Raw genomic sequence first — 21,689 nt, 5'->3', positions numbered from 1 at the left:
TAGAAAGTGTCCCAAAATAATAAATGGTGTTATTTAAAACTTAATTAGCTAATATATAACTTTTTGACTTTTATATGTCTTAAGATCCAGAAATTGGTGATGCCCAGATGCAAGTCAACAGGGCAGTATTAGCTATAGGCAAATTTATGAAAAAGTAAAAGTTTTCTTTGGCCCCCTCCAAATATCATTTACTCTATACTCTGTCTCTCTGTGAAGACCCCTCAGCTCTCAAATGCCTCTAAATGCCTCCTGGTGAGCTGGCTACTCCCATGTAGTGTCCTCCTCTGACTGGCACACCCCAGGTAGGCCTCCACTATGTAGGTCCTTATATCACACTAACTTCTAATTAAAACTTAACTTGCCATACACTCTACTCTTACTAGACTTTTTTTTTTTGTAGTTTAAAAAATCATTTACTACTGAGAAGTTAAAGTCCATTAAGCATTATCATCACTGGTTCTAGTTATATTATTAAACACTAATATGTTAAAAACAAATTTATAAGGGGCCGGCCCGGTGGCGCAGCGGTTAAGTTCGCACGTTCTGCTTCTCGGCGGCCCAGGGTTCGCTGGTTCGGATCCCGGGTGCGGACATGGCACTGCTTGGCAGCCATGCTGTGGTAGGCGTCCCACGTATAAACTAGAGGAAGATGGGCACGGATGTTAGCTCAGAGCCAGGCTTCCTCAGCAAAAAGAGGAGGACTGGCAGTAGTTAGCTGAGGGCTAATCTTCCTCCAAAAAAAAACAAAAAACAAAAAAAACAAATTTATAAGATCCACAGTACTTTTCCACAGACCCCTTGCCAGAGTTAGTGGCAAAGCAATCTTCAGTAGCACCTCCACTTTAAATGCCTCCAGCAAAAGTTCTGTCACATATCAAGGCACAATGCCATGTTAAGGGGACATAGTAAGGCCAACAGGAAATGATGCCTCAAACTCACCCTGTTCCCCAGCATAAGCAGAGGAAACATTTTATAGACGGAATTAAAGGATCACAGAAATATGATGCAACATCCTGCATTTTTTCTTCTTTTTTGGTCAACATTTGGTAACCCAGCCTTTTTTGGGGACACTTTTGACTACAGTTAGCTAAAGGGTACTATCCCATAGAAAGAAAGGACTAAGCTTAATGCATAGACCTGTGACAATTTTTATGATATTTTTTAATATCATAATGATATTTTTAAGGGATTGTGATAAAAGAGATATCTATGTCTAATTTATCTGGGAAGAAAAGTGCAGAAAGATTCAGGATAGAAGCCCTGTTTAGGAACAAAGAGTGCCTTTGACCAGGGGCTTTTCGTTATTGCATCTCTTGAGAATCTAAAGACAGAAATAGCGACTAGAAGGTATGTGGGTTTGATGCAAGTAAATACAGTTTTTGAGTGAATTACCTAAGGTTTTTTCCTTGAAAATAAATTACATTGTTCTGTCATTGTTTCTTGTTCGTTTCTTGTTTTGTCGCTTTCACACACAATACTTATGCAAGAAATCAGTCTCTCTTTTTACCCCTAGTTCACAAATGGAATTTCTCTTTGTTGTTAGCTTTTGGTAAGCTAAAAAACTTTTCTCTTTCTCTTCTTCTTGCAACCAGAATTTTTGATCATTGGAAATTAGACAACTAGAAATCCAGAGGTTTCGGTAGCAAATAATCTTCACAAAATAAATTCATATCTGTTGAAACAGACAGGCCTTGTCAGTGGAGACCTTTCAGCTTGTACCATTTTCTCATTGGGTTCACAAGCACAGTGCTCTTGGCTTGTAATATCTGAGGGCCTTAGAAAACGAGATTATAAAAGACTTATTTACTGAAATTTATGAGGGGAAAAATAGATAATTCAATAATAATACATGGAGATTTCAATACTCAACTTTCAATAATGGATAGAACAACTATGCAGAAAATTAACAAGGAAATAGAAGACTGGAACAACACTATAAATCAGCTAGACTTAATAGATACGTAGATAATACTCTATCCAACAAAAACAGAATATACATTCTTCTCAAGTGTATAAGGAAGATTCCCTAGGATAGATTATATGCTAGTCAATAAAACAAATCTCAAAAAATTTAAAAGGGCAGAAATAATACAAGGTATGTTCTCCAATCAAAATGGAATGAAAGTAGAAATCAATAACAGAAAAAGATTGGGAAAATCACAAATATGTGGAAATTAAACAACACACTCCTAAATAACCAATGGGTCAATGAAGAAATCAAAAAAGAAAACAGAAAATATTTTGAGATGAACGAAAATGAAGACACAACATACCAAAACTTTTGAGATGTAGCTAAAGCAGTGCTTAAAGGAAAATTTGTATCTTCAAATGTCTATATGTAGAAAGAAGAAAGATTTCAAATTAAAAACCTAATCTTCCACCTTAAAACACTAGAAAAAGAAGAGCAAATTAAATCTAAAGAAAGCAGAAGGAAGAAAATAATAAAGATTAGGGCAGAAATAAATGAAATGGAGAATAATAAATAATAGAGAAAAGTCAATTAAAACAAAACCTAGTTCTTCGTAAAAATCAACAAAATTGACAAACTTTTAGATGGATCAACCAACAAAAAAGAGAGGAACTCAAATTACTAGAATCACAAATTAAAAGAAAAAACATTACTGCTGACTTTACAGAAATAGAAAGTATTATAAAGGAACACTGTGAACAACTGTATGTCAATAAATTAGATAATTTAGGTGAAATAACAAATTCCTAAAAAGATATAAACCACTGAATTAACTCAAGGAAATCGATAATCTGAATAGATCTATAACAAGTGAAAAGAATGAATTATTAACCAAAAAATACCCACAAAGGAAAGCCAAAGCCCAGATGGCTTCACTGGTGAATTATACCAAACACCTAAAGAATTAATATCAATTCTTCAAAAACTCTTCCAAAAAATAGAAGAGGAAGAAACACTTCCAACTCATTACTGTGTATTATCCTGATACTAAAACCAGACAAAGACATCACAAGAAAAAAACCCTACAGACCAGCATCTTTTATGAATATGGATGCAAATATCCCCAACAAAATACTAGCAAATTGAATCCAGAAACAAAAAATGTTATGCACAATGACCAAGTGGGATTTACCCCAGGAATGCCAGGTTGGTTTAACATCTGAAAATCAATTAATGTAATACATAATATCAATAGAATGAAAAACAAAAATCACATGATTATCTCAATAAATACAGAAAAAGCATTTGACAAAATTCAATACCTTTTCACGATAAAGACATATAGCAAACAAAGAATGCAAGGGAACTTCCTCAACCTGTTGAAAGACTAGGTGCCTTCCCCCTAAGAGTAGAGCAAGACAAAATGGCCACTTTCACCACTCTAGTCAATATTGTACTGGAGGTTAAAGCCAGGACAATTTAGGCAAGAAAAAGAAATAAAAGACATCCAGATTGGAAAGGAAGAAGTAAAACTATCTTTATTCACAGACAACATAATATTGTATATAGAAAACTCTAAGAAACCCACCAAAAAACTACTAGAACTAAAAAATGAATTCAGCAGGGTTGCAGAATACAAGGATGATATACAAAAATCAAACATATTTCTATACACTAGCAATGAACAATCTAAAAATAAAAATTAAAAAAAACTCCATTCACAATATCATCAAAAAGAATAAAATAGGAACAAATTTAACAAAAGAAGTGCAAAACTTGTACTTTGAAAACTACAAAACATTGTTGAAAGAAATTAAAGAAGATCTAAATAAACAGAAAAAACACCCATAGTCATGGATTGGAAGATTTAATATGGCAATATTCCCCAAATTGATCTGCAGATTCAAGACAATGTCTATGAGAATCTCAAGTGACTTCCTTGTAGAAATTGACAGACTGATCCTAAAATTTATACAGAATTGCATGGGACCCAGAATAGACAAAAACAAATCTTGAAAAACAACAACAAAGTAGGAGAACTTACACTTTCTGATTCCAAAACTTACTACAAAGCAATGGTAACCAAGACTGTGTGGTACTGGCAAAAGGAAAGACATATAAATGAATGGAATAGAATTGACAGTTAAGAAATAAGATCATGTGTCTACTGCCAACCGATTTTTGACAAGTGTGCCATGACCATTTAATGGGGAGTCTTTCAACAGATGGAGCTGGAATTACTGGATAGCTACATGCAGAAGATTGAAGCTGGACCCTTTCTCCACACCATATAAAAAAATTAACTCAAAATGGATCAAGGTCATAATTGTAAAATTATAAAACCCTTAGAAGAAACAAAAGGTTAAGTCTCATGACCTTGGATTTGGCAGGAGTCTCAGAAATGACATCAAAGCATAAGCAACAAAAGAAAAATAGATACATTGAAGTTCCTCAAAATCAGAAACATTTGTGATTCAAAGGATACCAATGAAAGAGTGAAAAGGCAACTCACAAAAGGGGAAAAAAATATTTGCAAATCTGATTGCATCTATCTGATAAGGGACTTGTATCCCAAACATACAAAAAACTTTTACAACTCAACAATAAAAAGACAAATAACCCAATTTTTTTTTAAATGGGTGAAAGATTTAAGTAGACATTTCTCCACGGAAGATATACAAATGGCCAATAAACCCATAAAAAGAAGTTCAACACCATTAATCAGCAGGAAAATATAAATTAAAACCATGAGCTACCACTTCATACCTAGTAGAGGTTAGGATCAAAAGCCAGATAATAACAAGTGTTGACAAGGATGTGAAGAAATCAGAACTCTCATATATTGCTGGTAAGAATGTAAAATGGCACAGCCACTTTAGAAATGAGTCTAGTCGTTCCTCAAACGTTTAAACATAGAGTTACCATATGATCCAGGAATTCCACGCCTTGTATATACCCAAAAGAATATACAATGGATATATAATTCAACCATGATAAGTAATGAACTACTGATACACGCTACAGCACAGATAAACCTTGAACACCTTTTTATCTACCATAAAAGAAGCCAGTGACAAAAGACTACATGTTGTATTATTCCATTCACATAAAATATCCAGAGTTGAAAAATCCATGGAGATAAAAAGTAGATTAAGGGTTGTCTAGGGCTGGAGAGGGAGTGAAGGGAAATGAGCTTGGAGGGTAACAGCTAAAGTGCATGAGGTTTCCTTGTGAGGCGATGAAAATGTTCTAAAATTGACTGTTGTGATGATAGCATATATCGGTGAATGTTCTAAAACTCACTGAATTGCACATTTTAAAAGGTGAATTTTAAGGTATGTGAATGATATCTCAATAAAACTGCTTTTAAAAAAGCATTGCTCTAGTTTGAAACACAGAACAAAATAGTTAAACGTCTAAAAAAGAAATGTTTATTTCATTGATCATTAAATTTAATATTAATAACAATTTTAATTGCCCTGGACAGCAATTTGTAGGTTAGATGTTCTCATTTCAAAATAATTCTCTATTAAGCATGATGACTCTTTAGAAGTTGGAGCTAAACATAAATTAAATAATTTCAAAGACAAGACTATAGGGCCGGCCGAGTGGCGCAGTGGTTAAGTTCACACATTCTGCTTCGGTGGCCCAGGGTTCGCCAGTTCAGATCTCGGGTGCAGACATGGCACCGCTTGGCAAGCCATGCTGTGGTAGGCGTCCCACACGTAAAGTGAGGAAGATAGGCACGATGTTGGCTCAGGGACAGTCTTCCTCAGCAAAAAGAGGAGGATTGGCAGAAGATGTTAGCTCAGGGCTAATCTTCCTTAAAAAATATATAAATTAATTAAATTAAATAAAAAAACAAGACAATAAAAAGCATTTAAATTTTGTTCACCACACAGACATTACATTTAGTGTGACATGTGGGTACATTCAAGTGGTTTGATATGATATAAGATAGGATTTCAAAAAGTAAGTACTGGAGGCAAATAAAGACTTAAAATGTCCCTGTTTTTACCATGACTTTCTCCACAGGCACATGCACAGGCATTGTGTGTGCCAGTAAAAAAGGCTTATTAATTTCAATGTCGTTCCTCTGGAGGCAACACATTTTGGTTTCCAGGGACTCAGCTCCAGCTTTCTCCTTCAGGTTTTTATCACTAATTCTTTGTCTTCTTTCACACACTGAGGCTTATGCTTTCAGGTAAGGAATAAGGAAAATGTGAACAGATAAACCACTAAGATATTAGCTCATTTCATGCAGATGTCTTTATTAAGAGAAAATGTCTTTTCGTAAAGAAAGAAGAGTTAAAGTGCAAATCTCTGAATGCCTGAAGTGAAACTGGTGTGGTATATAAAATTATTCCTCCTTGAGAAAAAAATTGCAGTTATTTAGTATTTTAAGTTTGGCCATCATCAAGATGGAGAGCTAAGAGAAACTGGAGACAGAATGTCCTAGGTTTGGCTCATTGTCTTTAATTCACTGTTTGTGTGATCTTGAACAAAATACTCAAGTTCAGTTTTTGTGTCTATATAAAACAGGATAATAAATCGTATATACAACATAACATTATACGAAGAAAAAAGACTATGCCTAGCAACAATGGTCACTCACAAAAGCCTTCTACCTCAAAAATCTGGAATCTCAACATAAAGTGCCATTATCAGTAATGGCACCCTTGGGCCATTCAAGAAACGTTGCTTGATGCTTAGTAACTAAGAAAAATTATTCTGTTTGTTCTAAACACCAGAGCAAATCAGAGACTACTGGTAGACTACACATGTAACCTTCCTACTCCCTCCTACTCTCTAACCTTTCATGATATCTAATGAAATAGTTCTAATATAGCTCCCTGTGCAAATTGAGAAGAACAGAGTCAAGAGCAGGACAATCACTGGTGTGTACCCATAATAAACAGGCAATAGGCCCTTGGGTTTGCTGACTGTAGAATAACCCTGGGCATTCCTTTCTCTCTAGTGTAGCATTTCATCTAGAGACTGCCTTACATCACAGGGATGTTGTGAAGAATTAAAGACCTAATAGAAATTCATAAGGTGGTTGTAGGTGCCCAATGCCTATGGAATTAACGAATGAATAAATAAACCAGAAAATAACTAAAGGAAGGAAGAAGTTACCTTCAGTTGTAGAATAAAGAAAAAGCAACTTGAGCATGGTCAAGAAATATGTTAATAGAACAGTTGAGAGAAGTCTTCTAAACGTTTACATATCCCAGGTGTATTTTGTTTCTCTCTCAACTTGCATTTCTTTCTAGTCCTCACTTTCTTTCACAAATCAACTCTTATGAAACCGTCCTGTACCTATAATGGAAGGGCACACACCTAGTGATAGAAATTTTCTAATGGGCATGGTGAGGAAGACAGATTCTGACCTTGTCATACACCTTCTCTGGGCCCTTTCAAAGTTAAGCTTAAAAGGACTAGAGTGAGGCAGAGCTGGGGCTTGATTTAGTTAAGTCCATTTCTAAAGCAGTCTGGAAATGGACCACATGGAAAAGAAAAGGATTTGATTGTTTGTTCCTTTGTGTTTATACTTTCCCTTCTGCAAAATTAAGGACTATATACTTCCTAGTAGTGGAATAAGGAATCAGATAAAGTTTTGAAATGTCTTTATGGCCACAATGATTTGTGAAATGACCTGTGGCATATCCTCAATCAATACATCAGAATCTCTAAGTAGGTTTTGAAAAACAACCTGATAGATTTTTTTTTAAGTTTTTTCTTAATTGTGATGAAAACACATAACATAAAATTTACCATCTTAACTATTTTTAAGTGTACAGTACAATAGGGTTAAGTATATTCATAATGTTGTGAAACAGATTTCCAGAATTTTATCATTTTGCAAATCTGAAATTCTATATCCATTAAACAACTTGTTCTCCCCGCCCCCCCCCCCCCCCCCAGCCCCTGGGAACCACCATTCTTTTCTGTTTCTATGAATTTGATTGCTTTAGATACCTCATATAAATGGAATCATATGGTATTTGTCTTTTTGTGACTGGCTAATCTCACTTAACATGATGTCCTTAGGGTCCACCCATGCTGTAGCACGTGACAACATGTAAAAAGGATTTCCTTCCTTTTTAAGGCTGAATAATATTCCATTGTATGTATATATCACATTGTGTTTATCCATTCATCCACTGATAGACATTTGGGTTGCTTCCACTCTTGGCTATTGTGAATAGTGCTGCTATGAACATGGGTGTACAAATACCTCTTCGAGACCATGCTTTCAATTCTTTCAGATATACATCTAGAAGAGGGATTGCCAGATCACATGGTAGCTCTGTTTTTATTTTATGTTATTTTTTGGTGAGGAAGATTGGCCCTGAGCTAACATATGTGCCAATCTTTCTCTATTTTGTATGTGGGATACCTCCACAGAATGGCTTGATGAGTGGTGTGTAGGTCCACACCTGAGATCTGAACCCATGAACCCCGGGCCAGTGAAGTGGAGCATGCTAACTTAACCACTATGCCACCAGGCTGACCTCTATTTTAATTTTCTCAGGAATCTCAATACTGTTTTTCATAGCACTTGCATCATTTTACAATCCTACCAACAGTGCACAAGGCTTCCAATTTCTCCACATACTTGCCAATACTTCTTTTCTTTTTTTTTTTTTTTAATAATAGGCATCCTAATGGGTGTGAGGTACTATCTCATTGTAGTTTTGATTTGCATCTTTCTGATAAATAGTGACATTGAGCATCTTTTCATATGCTTGTTGGTCACTTGTATATCTTCTTTGGGGGAATGTTATTCAAGACCTTTGCTTAATTTTTAATCAGACTATTTTTTGTTGTTGAGTTGTAGCAGTTATTTATTTATTCTGGATTTTAACCCCTTACCAGATACATGATTTGCAAATATTTTCTCTCATTTTGTAGGTTGCTGTTTCACTCTGTTGACTGTGCCCTTTGATGCACAAAAGTTTTGAAGTTTAATGTAGTCCTATTTGTCCTTTTTTTCTTTTGTTGCCTGTGCTTTTGGTACCATATTGCAAGAAATCATTGCCAAGTTCCACGTCATAAAGCTTTTCCTCTGTGTTTTCTTCTAGGAGTTTTATAGTCTTGAGCCTTACTTTTAGGTTTTTAATCCAGTTTGTATAATTTTTGTATATGGTGAAAGGAAAAAGTCCAACTTAATTCTCTTACATGTGGATATTCAGTTTTACCAAAAATATTTGTTGAAGAAACTGTTTTTTCCCCATTGAGTGATCTTGGCACCCTAGCCAAAGAACATCTTACTATATATGTAAGGGTTTACTTCTGGGTTCTCTATTCTATTCCATTGTTCTAGCCATCTGTCTTTATGTTTGTACCATACTGTTTTGACTACTGTAGCTTAGTAACACATTTTGAAATCAAGAAGTGTGAGTCTTCCAACTTTGTTCTTCTTTTTCAAAATTGTTTTGGCTATTCAAAGTCCCTTAAGAATCCATACAAATTTTAGGATAAATTTTTCTATTTCTGCAAAAAATGCTGTTGGAATTTTGATAGAGATTATATTGAATCTGTAGATCACTTTGAGTAGTATGGATATCTAAACAATATTAAGTCTTCCAATCCATGAATATGGGATGTCTTTCCTTTTATTTGTGTCTTCTCCAATTTCTTTTAGCAAGGTTTTCTAGTTTTCACTGTACAAGTCTTTCGCTTCCTTGGTTAGATTTATTCCTAAGAATTATTTTTTTTCCTTAGGTGAGGAAGATTGGCCCTGAGCTAACATCTGTGGCTAATCTTCCTCTTTTTGCTTGAGGAAAATTGTTGCTGATCTAACATCTGTGCCAATCTTCCTCTATTTTGTATGTGGGATGCCTCCATAGCACGTCTTGATGAGCAGTGTGTAGGACCGCACCCAGGATCTGAACCCACAAATCCTAGGCCGCTGAAGCGGAGCACACAAACTTAACCACTATGCCACCAGGGCAACCCTAGAATTTTACTCTTTTTGATGCTATCGTAAATGGAATTCTTTTCTTAACTTCCTTTTTTGGGTTATTCATTGTTATATCTGATAGATTTTTAAATAATTTTCCATCAGCTGCCCTCCTCTTTGCCAAGATTCCCTTCTATGGTAGGTCCACATAATCATGAGGCACAACAGGATGCCAGGGTGTGTGTTCCTCTGATGTGCACCCACTTCACTGTCAGCATTCTCTCTGCTTCCAACCATAGTGACTTCAACACTTCAAGATACCATAATCAAAATAGAGATGACCAAGATAGTGACATAGGAGGCTCCTGAGCACCCCTCATCCCACAGATGCACCAAATATACAGCTATATATGCAGCAATTCTTTTTGCAAAAGATCCAGAAACTAGCTGAGGTACCCTTACATATTGGGCAAATGAGAAGATACTCACACTGAAACAGGTAGGAAAGGTTGAGAAATTCTCACCAGAAATCCCACCCCCAGCACAGTGCTATACCATGAGGAAGGAACCCCTAACTGCCAGCTTCTCCCTGAGGAGTGAAGGGTTTGGACCCTGCATCTAGTGCTCCAACTTAAGACTTCCACTTGAAGGACAGGCCCCAAAACACTTAGCTCTGAAAGCCAATGGGGCTTACATTCACAAGACCCACAAAACTATAACAAAGAAGCAGTTCTTAATTGGCTACCCCCCAGGACTCAGAACAGAGGGAACATGCGCAAATGTCCATCTTCCAGTCTTTCCCTGAAAGGGGTTTAACTGCATACTTTAAAAGTGCTGCCTGAGGGTCAGGTTTCTAAGTTAGCATGTATCTATGGGCTGGCTGCATTCATCTCCAGAGACTGGGAAAATTGGCAGGCATGTTCCCCACCTTCTCCTTCCAGCCTGCTCCAAGTCACCAGTATCCCTCTGGAAGAAGCCTGTACAGATGTCTGCACTCTTGCTTTTACAGCTGCCACTCAAGGGATGGGTTCCCAGATCACATGGCTCTCATAGCCAGTGGGGCTTCCATTCATAAGTCCCACAGGACTGTAGCAAACAAAGAAGAGTTCTTCACTGGCTATTCTCCCAAGGGCTCAACATGGAAGGAGCAGGCAAAAAGCCTCATCTCCCAGTCTTTAAACTGCACCTACATACTTTAAGAGCTAATGCCTGAGGGTTAGGCTTCTAACTTTGGCACATATCTAGGGCCTGGCTGCAAGCATCCATGGAGACTGGGGAAGCCAGCGGACATCCCTTGCCTTCTTCTTCCAGCCTGCTCCAACAATAAATCCAAGTCGCTAGTACCTCCCTGGAAAGAGCTTGCACCCACCCAGCTTTTGTGGCTGCCCCCCGAGAGATGAGCCCCCAGATTGTTTGGCTCTGATAGCTAACAGGGCTTACATTCACAAGTCCCAAAGGACTGTAGCAAACAATCCCCTTTGGGACACTGATGGGTCTTGGTACATCCTCAACTACAGGGAGGCAACAAGAACAGAGAAGGCAGTTTGGACAATCACAAAGGTTTGATAAATAAATGACAAGCAATAAGATATATTGGAGTATATAAAACTGATTCAGCCTGAACTTGTTTTTTCCAAAAGGGCCTGACATGGCTATTGAGCATGCATTGTACATCTGCTTTAAGTATTTACTATGTCCCAAACACAAGAACAATGCCCTTAAAGATAAGGATATAACTTCTCTCATATTGGCATTTCCTTAAGGATAAGCATCTCTCCCTAAACTAAGGATTGATTGCTGGCCTGCTGCACTCACCTTGTGACCACCCAGCTTGAGACCACAGACCTGCTATATGCTGTGTTCCTCAACTGCTGTGTGAAAGGCTGTGCCAGCAAAGCAATCTCGTGACTATTGTAAAAGGGACATTCCAATCATATGTGATAAATGCTCTGTGATGGCATATAGCCACTCTGTCAACCCCTACTTCTTTGGAGTGCTCTATTCCTTTGTGAAAGGACTCTCCTGGGCTATATGGTCCTCAGACCTGGCTCATAACAAAATCACCCCAATTTTGATTTATAGATTGGTTATGGATTATTTTCATTGGCAGGTTTGAGAGAAAACCAAGAGCTTGTCCGGGTTGATTAACAAGATTATCTCCTACATGACACCACTATGTCAAGACTGGAAGAGGTGGCTGTTTTACCTAATGTACAGAAACCAACACAGAGTGTCAAGGAAAATGAAGAAATAAAGGAATATGTTCCAGATAAAACTTTAGAAATAGACCTTAATGACGTGGAGATAAGTGATTAACTAGATAAAGAGTTGAAAATACTGGTCATAAAGATGCACACTGAGGTCAGAAGAACAATTCAGTGAAAATTTCAGCAAACAGAAAATATAAGAGAGTACCAATCAGAAATCACAGAGCTGAAGAATACAATAACTGCATGGAAAATTTCAATAGAGGGGCTCAATGGCAAACTAAATAAAGCAAAAAGAAAGAACAGCAAAATAGAAGACAAGGCAGTGGAATTCATTCAATTAGAGAACCAAACAGAAAAAAGAACAAAAAAGAGTAAAGATAGCTTAAGGGGTTCATGGGACACTATCAAATGGACCAACATTCGCATAACAAGGGTCCCAGAAGGAAAAGAGAGAGAGAAAGGGGCAAAAGGATTATTCAAAGAAATAATGGCTGAAAACTTTCCTAACTTGGGAAAAGAAACAGACAGCTAGATCTAGAAAGCCCAGAAAGTTTAAAATAAGAGGAATTCAAAGAGACCCACACCAAGATGCACTATAAATAAGTTGTCAAAAGCTAAAGATAAGAAGAGAATCTTAAAAGCAGCTAGAAAAAAGCAAATTGTTACATATAGGGGAACCCCCATAAGACTACCAGCAGATTTATCAGCAGAAACTTTGCAGGCCAGAAAGGAGTAGAATGATATATTCAACGTACTAGGGGAAAAAAATGCCAACCAAGAATACTCTGCCTGGCAAAGCCATCCCAAAGAATTGAAGGAGAGATAGCGTTCCCCAGACAAACAGAAGCAGATAAGAGTTTATCACCACTAGACCAGCCTTACAAGAAATGTTAAAGTGACTTCTTCAAGCTGAAACAAAAGGATGCCAATTAGTTACATGAAAAAATATGAAAGATTAAACTCAGTAAAGGTAAATATATAATTAAATTAAGAATATTCTAATCCTGTAACGGTGGTAGGTAAATCACTATTAACTCTAGTATGAAGGTTAAAAGACAAAAGTATTAAAAATAACTATAACTACAATAATTTGTTAATGGATATACAATGTAAAAAGACATAAGTTGTGATATCAAAAAACAAACTGTGGGAAGGAGTGAAAAAATGTAGAGCTTTCATACGCATTAGAAGTTAAGCTGTTATCAGCTTAAAATAGATGGTTATATAAGCCTTATGGTAACCACAAAGCAAAAGCAATAATAGATACAGAAAAGAGAAAGAGAAAGGAATCAAAGCATGCCACTACAAAAAATTATCAAATCAAAAAGGAAGAGCCTAAGAGAGAAAAAAAGATTTACAAAACAGCCAGAAAACAATCAACAATATGGCAAGAGCTAAAGTCTATACCTATCAACAATTACTTCAAATAAAAATGGACTAAAATTCTCCAATCAAAATATATACAGTGGCTGAATGGATAAAAAGTAAGATTCACCTGTATGCTGCCTGCGAGTGACTCACTTCAGCTTTGAGGACACATAGATACTGAAAGTGAAGGGATGGAAAAGATATTCCATGCAAATGGAAACAAAAACAAAGCAGGGGTAGCTATACTCATATCAGACAAAATAGACTTTAAGCCAATGACTGTAAGAAAAGACAAAGAAGGTCATTATATAATGATAAAGGAGTCAATTCTTCAAGAGGATATAACATTTATAAATATTTATGCACCCAACATAGAAGCATCTAAATATATAAAGCATATATTAACAGTTATGAAAAGAAAAATAGACAGTAATACAATAATACTAGGGAATGTCAATACTCCACTTTAACAGTGGATAGATCATCCAGACAGAAAATCAACAAGGAAATATTGGAGTTAAACTACACACTAGGTCAGATGGACCCAACAGACATATACAGAGTGTTCCAACCAAAGGCAGTAGAATACGCATTCTTCTCAAGCACAAAAGGAACATTCTCCAGGATAGATCATATGTTAATCCATAAAACCATCTTAATAAATTTAAGATTGAAATCATATCAAACATCTTTTCTCACCATAATGGTATGAAACTGAAAATCAATTACAAGAAGAAAACTGGAAAATTCACAAAAATACGGAGATTAAACAACACACTCCTGAACAACCAATGAGTCAAAGAAAAAAAGAAAAAAATATCTTGAGACAAATGAAAATGGAAACATAACACATCAAAGCTTATGGGATGCAGCAAAAGCAGTCCTAAGAGGGAATTTTATAGTATACATGCTTACATTAAGAAAAAAGAGATCTCTCAGGTAAACAACCTAACTCTACACCTCAAGGAACCTGAAAAAGAAGAACAAACTAAGCCCAAATTAGTAAAAGGAAGGAAATAGCAAAGGTCAGAGTGGAAATAAATGAAATAGAAACTAAAAAGAAAATAGAAAAGATCAATAAAACTAAGACCTAGTTTTTTTAAAAGATAAAATAGACAAACTTTTACTAGACTTACCAAGAAAAAAAGAGAAAGGACTCAACTATATAAAATTGGAAATAGGAGACATCACAACCATTACCAAGAAATACACAGAAACAAGAACTACTATGAACTAACAAATTTGACAATCTATAAGAAATGGATGAATTCCCAGAAACATACAACCTATCAAGACTGAATCATGAAGAAATAGAAAATCTGAACAGATGGATTACTAGTAACAAGACTGAATCAGTAATCAAAAACTTCCCAAGAAAGAAAAGTCCAGCACCAGATGGCTTCACTGGTGAATTCTACCAAATGTTTTTTTTTAAAAAATAATACCAACTCCTTTCAAATTCTTCCAAAAAAACAGGAGAGGAGGGAACACTTTCAAGCTCATTTTATGAGGCCAGCATTACCCTGATACGAAAACCAGACAAGGACAGTACAAGAAAAGAAAATTACTGCCCAACATCCCTGATGAACATAGAGAAAAATCCTAGCAAAATATCAACAAAACAAATTCAAAGGATCATATACCATGATCAAGTGGGATTAATTCCAGGGATGTAAGGATGGTTCAACATCCACAAATCAATCAATGTGATACACCACATTAACAAAATGAAGGATAAAAATCATATAATTGTCTCAATAAATGCAGAATAAGCATTTGACAAAATTCAACATCCTTTCATGATAAACTCTCAACAAACTGGGTATAGAAGGAACATACCTCAACATAATAAAGGCGTATACAACAGGCCTATAGCTAACATCATATTCAACAGTAAAATCCTGAAAACTTTCCCTCTAAGATCAGGACCAAGATAAAGATGCCCACTCTCACCACTTTTGTTCAACATAGTACTGGAAGTACTAGCCAGAGCAATTAGGTAAGAAAAAGAAATAAAAGGCATCCAAATCCGAAAAGAAGAAGTAAAATTGTCTCTATTTGCAGATGACAGGAAATTATATAGAGAAAATCCTAAAGACTCCATCAGAAACCTGTTGGAACTATAAACAAATTTAGTAAAGTTACAGGCTACAAAATGAATATACAAAAATAAGTTTCATTTCTTTTTTTTTTTTTTTTGAGGAAGATTAGCCCTGCACTAACATCTGCTGCCAATCCTCCTCTTTTTGCTGAGGAAGACTGGCCCTGAGCTAACATCCATGCCCATCTTCCTCTACTTTATATGTGGGAAGCCTACCACAGCATGGCATTTTGCCAAGCAGTGTCAAGTCCACACCCGGGATCCGAATTGTTGTGCCACTGGGCCGGCCCAAGTTTCATTTCTATACACCTCTGTCTGAAAGAGAAATTAAGAAAACATTCTAATTTACAATAGCATCAAAAAGAATAAAATATTTAGGAATAAATTTAACCAAAGAGGTGAAAGATCTATACACTGAAAATTTTAAGACACTGATGAAAGAAATTGAAGAAGACACAAATAAATGGAAAGATATTCAATGTTCAAGGGCTGGAAGAGTTAATATTGTTAAAAAGTCAATACTACTCAAAGCAATCAAAAGATTCAATGCAATCCCTATCAAAATTCCAATGGAATTTTTCACAGAAATTGAAAAAAAAAAATCCTAAAACTTGTGTGGAACCACCAAAGACCCTGAATAGCCAAATCACCTTGAGGTATCACACTGTTGGAGGCATCACACTTCTTGACTTCAAACTATACTATAAAGCTATAGTAATCAAAACAGTATGGTATTGGCATAAAAAAGACATATAGATCAATAGAACAGAACAGAAAGTCCAGAAATAAACCACTGCATATATGGCCAATTAATTTAAGACAAAAAAGCCAAGAATGTACAATGAGGAAAGGATAGTTTATTCAATAAAAGGTGTTGGGAAAACTGGATAGCCACATGTAAATGAATGAACCTGGATCCCTATTTTACATCATACCCAAAAATCAACTCAAAATGAATTAAAGACTTGAATATAAGACCTGAAATCATAAAGCTCCTAGAAGGAAATATAGGCAGTAAGCTTCTGTACTTTGGACTTGACAAAGGCTTTTTGGATTTGACACCAAAAGCAAAAATAAACAAGTGGGACTAAATCAAACTAAAGAGCTTCTGCACAACAAAGGAAACCATCAACAAATCAAAAGGCAACCTACAGAATGGGAGAAAATATTTGCAAACAACATGGCCAATAAGGAGTTACAAGGAACTCATGCAACTCAACAGCAATACAACAAATAGCCCAATTAAAAAATGGGCAAAGGACCTGAATAAACATTTTTCCAAAGAAGATATAGAGATGGCCAAAAGGTATATGAAAAGATGCTCAACATCACTAATCATCAGGGGAATGCAAATTAAAACCAGAATGAGACATCATCTCACACTTGTTAGGATGCCATTATCAAAAGCACAAGAGATAACAAATGCTGACAAAGATGTGGTGAGAAGAGAACCCTTGTGCACTGTTGATAGGAATGAAAACTGGTACAGCCACTATGGAAAACAGCATGCAGGTTCCTCAAAAAATTAAAAATAGAACTACCATATGATCCAGCAAAGGAACAAAACCCTTATCTCAAAGAGATATCTTTACTTTCAGGTTCATTGCAGCATTATTCATAACAGCCAAGGCATGGAAACAACCCAAATGTCCATCAACAGATGAATGATAAAGACAATGTGGCATAAGTATACAATGGAATATTATTCAACCTTAAAAAAGAAGGAAATCTTGCCATATGTGACAGTATAGATGAACCAGGAGGGCATTACACTAAGTGAAATAAGCCAGACAGAGAAAGACAAATACTACATAATATCACTTATATGTGGAATATAAAAAAATCAAACTCACAGATAGAGATAGTAGAAAAGTGGTTGTCAGGGGCTGAGGGGTAGAGGAAATAGGGAGAGGGTGGTAAAAAGTACAAACTTTCAGTTATAAGATGAATAAGCTTTGAGGATCTAATGTATAACATTGTGACTACAGCTGATAAAATTGTCTTGTATAACTGGAATTTGCTAAGAGACTAGAACTTAGATGCTGTCATCAAAAAAAAAAGTCAATATGTGAGGTGCTGGATGCGTTAATTAACTCGATGGGGAGAATCCTTTGACAGCATATGTGTATATCAAATCATCAAGTTATATTTTAAATATAATAATTTTACTTGTTAATTATACCTCTATAAAGCTCAAAAAAATACTTTAGAATGAAAGCAACCCCTCCTCATCAAATATTTAGGAACCCCTCGTCCAGGGTCAAAATCAATATAAGAAGCTAATTTTAGTAACTATAAACAAAGTAAACCTCACCTCTTTTTCCTCCATTAATTTTTAAATGTAAATTCCTCTAACTGGCTAATCGTCTTAAATCTTCAGTTCATAGTTTAATATACTACTAGCACCCATTACCACCCAAGAATCTCTTTGGTTCTTTATCTCTGAAGAATAACACGATGATGATTACAGCTTGTAGAGGGCGGAAAGTCCTAGTTAATCCCTGAGGAGACTGTCATTACCCGGGAGGTTCAGACATGGTGAGGTGGAGACCGAAGAGGCAGGGTGACGCTGGAGTGAGGAGGAGTAAAGCGCACTGCAGGAATAGGTCTTCCAGTGGGAGGCAGTCAGCAGGCCAAATCCCAGTACCCAGAGGAGTTCGAGAAGCTTTCAGTCAGTCATGATAGCATTACCCAAGGGAGCTCAGCGGGTGGTTTGGCACAGCTGCAATAATGCCTTCTGTGAGCATTTTTGAGAGACAGGCAAAATGCAGTACTCCCTGGATGCCTGGTCAAAACAGTCCTCCAATTGTTGACATGACATCAGCGAGTGAGCTCCAGTTTCTGGGAAGAGGAAATTGCCAAGGGTCTAGGAAGGGCCTAGGAATCCCTGCCAAGGGGATGGAGTTCAAGCCAGTAATAAGAGTGGTTGGAGTGCAAAATCAGGAAACCAAGATAGAAGTGCCCTCATGTGGACTTTGCAGATACAATTAAGATTTGGGGAAGGGGGCATTGGAAATACTAAAGCTCAGCACTAAGACTCACCCCAGACATAGCAGACCTAGAGCAGAGATTTCTGGGTCTGGTGGCAGGGGTAATATGCAAAACATTTAACAACTGGGATAGAATGAGCCCTAACCATGAACACAGATGCTGGTTATAAATCCACTGTCCAGAGGTACCCATGCATACCCCCTGAATAGTATCCCTGCAAGGCAGAGAATCTTCAGTTCAAAATAAGTAAAAATTCCAATCCAAACCTAAAAATTGAACATGTTTCTCACTTGGGGAAATGGTACTGCTACTGGCATTTTGGTAGGAACAATTCTTTATTATTCACAACTATTCTTTACACCACAAAATATTTACCATCCCTAGCTTTAGGAAACATGCCTGGAGCAATAGCCTACCAACAAGAGCATCCCTCACAACTAAAGATCATCTTACATGTTTCCTCCCATAGCGGATAAGACAAACCTTGGTTTAGAAAAGCTGTTGAACAGTTCTTAAGTAGGCTTCAGGTCAGGCTTAATCTAGACATTTGTAAAGTCAATAGTGTATCTTTTCTCTTCAGTTTGTTCAACTGTTCCCTCCTTCACTGGCCAGCTTAGATCTCAGGTTGGCCCCCATAGAACAATGGCTGCAGTAATTTCAGACTTCACATTCCTGTCATGTTGTCCAGAAGGAAACAGCATCTTTGCCCCAGCATTCCCAACAGAAGTCTCAAGATTCACTATAATCAGACTGCCTTGGTCATACCCCATCCTTGTAACAATACTGACTCTAGAGGGATGCAATGCTTTTATTGACCTAAGCTTGATCATATGCTCCTCTGGTAGAGTGAGGGGATGGTGTTGGTTTCCCTAGGTTGAGGTGCAACCCCAAAATGAAAATGAAAGGCTATGTGACAGAGACAAGTTGAGAAATGGACACGGGGAATATAATCAACAAATGCATGCTACAAGCATGTGAACTGTTTGTTAGCAACTAAGGGCAATATAAAAAAAACTGCACCATAATGTAAATCAACTATGTCACTAGATAGATTTAGTTCAGCTGATATTTATTTCATAATAAGGTTTTCTCAATGAAATTGACATCATGTGCCTTCTGACATGATGCACTGAGAAAAAAATACATCATCACTATTGTGGCATTCCTACCAAAATGCACACATAACTTGAATCTAATCAAGACAAAACATCAGATAAATCCAAATTGAAAGGTATTCTACAAAATAACAGGCCTATACTCTCCCAAAATGTCAATGTTATAAAAGGAAAAAACAAAAATGAGGAACTGTTCTGGACTAAAAGAGACTAAAGACTTTACAAATGTCTAGATTAAGCCTGACCTGAAGCCTACTTAAGAACTGTTCAACAGCTTTTCTAAACCAAGGTTTGTCTTATGACTGAAAGCAACGTGTGATCTAGGTCTTCCTTTTGCCATCAAAGACTGGGAAATTGGCAACATTTGCATAAGGTCTGTAGATTAGATGGTAGTATTTTGTGAATGTTAATTTCCTGATTTTAACCGTGCTGTGGTTATATAAAAGAATGTCCTTATTGTTAGAAAATAAATGCTAAAGTATTTAAGGTAAAGAGACATCATTTTTACAGCTTCCTCTCAAATGATTCTTATATATATGAGAAAGAGAGAAGGCGTGCGTGTGTGCACGTGTGCATGTATGCGGGGAGAGAAAGACAACGATAAAGTAAATGTGGCAAAACGTTAAATTTGAGAAATCTTGCTTAAGGGTATACAAGAATTTGTTGTACTACTCCTGAAAATTTTCTGTAAGCCTGAAAATATGTGTATTTAAAATTAAAGTAAAATAAAATATCACAATCTATAAATAGCAGCAATAACAAAGTTTCTATTAAAATATTCACTCAATTTGTTTAAAATTCATGCATTATTTGGCTACTGCCTCCAGGTGTTATTTTTGGAGTGTACAATTTCATATAAATATATGCATGGATAAAGAATATCAACTATTTGAGATATAAATGCTCTTTTTTTACAGGAAGCCAGAAAAACAGATACACCCTGGTGTGTGAAAAGGGAAAATTTTGTACTCATTTCATGAAACCTGGCATTCAAAAAGATCCTGCTCATACTTCCAAAAAATCTCCTGAAAGCTATTTAGAGATAACATTGACACTGTTAAATAACTAGTCCAGAAAAAAAATGATTGTAAATTTATAGGAGTAAATTTGTACAGGAGTCTCGCCCAGAGCAATATCTCCAGGGAGGCCCCATCCGATCTTTGCTCCACACGGATCACGGCAGAGATGCACATCGGTACCTGACTCACGAGGACTGCCACTTCTGCGCCAGGCTTTTAAAGACAATGAAATCTTTGCTAACTTGGGGTCCCATCACCTTAAGTGTAAAAGCAATCATTCTTCTTGCAGTCTTGTCATCTTACCTCTCCCCCACGCCAAGGCACAACCATTGAATGGGGCCCAAGTTCCCCCTGCTCACAGACTCACCCACCTTTGTCCCTGCAACTTTCTCTCTGTCACTGTGTCAGTCTCTCTTCCCCTGCATTACAGCATACTCCCCTCCAGAGGCGCCTGCTTTCAGAAAACAAAAGAAAGCAAAGTCTTAGGACAAGTGGCTTCTATTTCCAGACCTATCACCAACTTTCCAGAGGCAAGGGGGGTTCTCTATCTGCAGGCTTGATATGGGGGACATAGAAAATAGGGAAAACAAACTCAGTACATGACCATTTCACATATATGAGCAAAGAACTGCTTCTTTTTTTAGGAGAAAACAGAACATTTGTTTAGTAATCTTCCTGATACACTGTCCTAATTTCGTAACTAGTCTCCCCATTTTCAGCTAGTCTTGAATAGAATGGTGCCAGCTACTGTTTTAGGTGGTTGTAGTGAATGCTGTCGCTGCTCTGCCCATATCCCTTGGCCTCTACAGAGGTCACCTGCACCTTGGTGGACTGTTCCCCTAATGGCTTTGTAAGGTAAGCATTGTTATCTCTCTGCCTGAGGCCTTTCTCTGGCTGTAGGAGCAAGCTCAGCTGGAATGCCAGGCTTGCCAGAAGTGGTTAACTCCCCCAGGAGCCGCTCCCAGTCAATGAAGGACCATATCGTCCTGTGAGGGGCAGTTCCAAGGAATGTTCTCTATGTTGTCCAATATTAGCTACTAGCAAATGTAGCTACTGAGCACTTGAAATGT

The 21,689-nt window shown here is 36.8% G+C and overlaps 1 long non-coding RNA gene across 3 annotated transcripts in view; it reads right to left on the bottom strand.

Annotated features, from left to right (window-relative positions):
* LOC111768758 (uncharacterized) overlaps positions 1-21,689 on the bottom strand; it is a 350,610-nt gene that overhangs the window by 316,829 nt on the left and 12,092 nt on the right. For all 3 annotated transcript variants that reach the window (XR_011428299.1, XR_002801248.2, XR_011428300.1), the window contains exon 2: positions 20,991-21,070. This is a non-coding gene — a long non-coding RNA (uncharacterized lncRNA). The remainder of the gene's footprint in view (positions 1-20,990; positions 21,071-21,689) is intronic.

The sequence above is a fragment of the Equus caballus genome, chromosome 18 (assembly GCF_041296265.1).
Source record: "Equus caballus isolate H_3958 breed thoroughbred chromosome 18, TB-T2T, whole genome shotgun sequence".
Taxonomy (NCBI): domain Eukaryota; kingdom Metazoa; phylum Chordata; class Mammalia; order Perissodactyla; family Equidae; genus Equus; species Equus caballus.
Note: the sequence above shows the minus strand (reverse complement) of the source record. Positions and strands in the feature narration are given on the sequence as shown.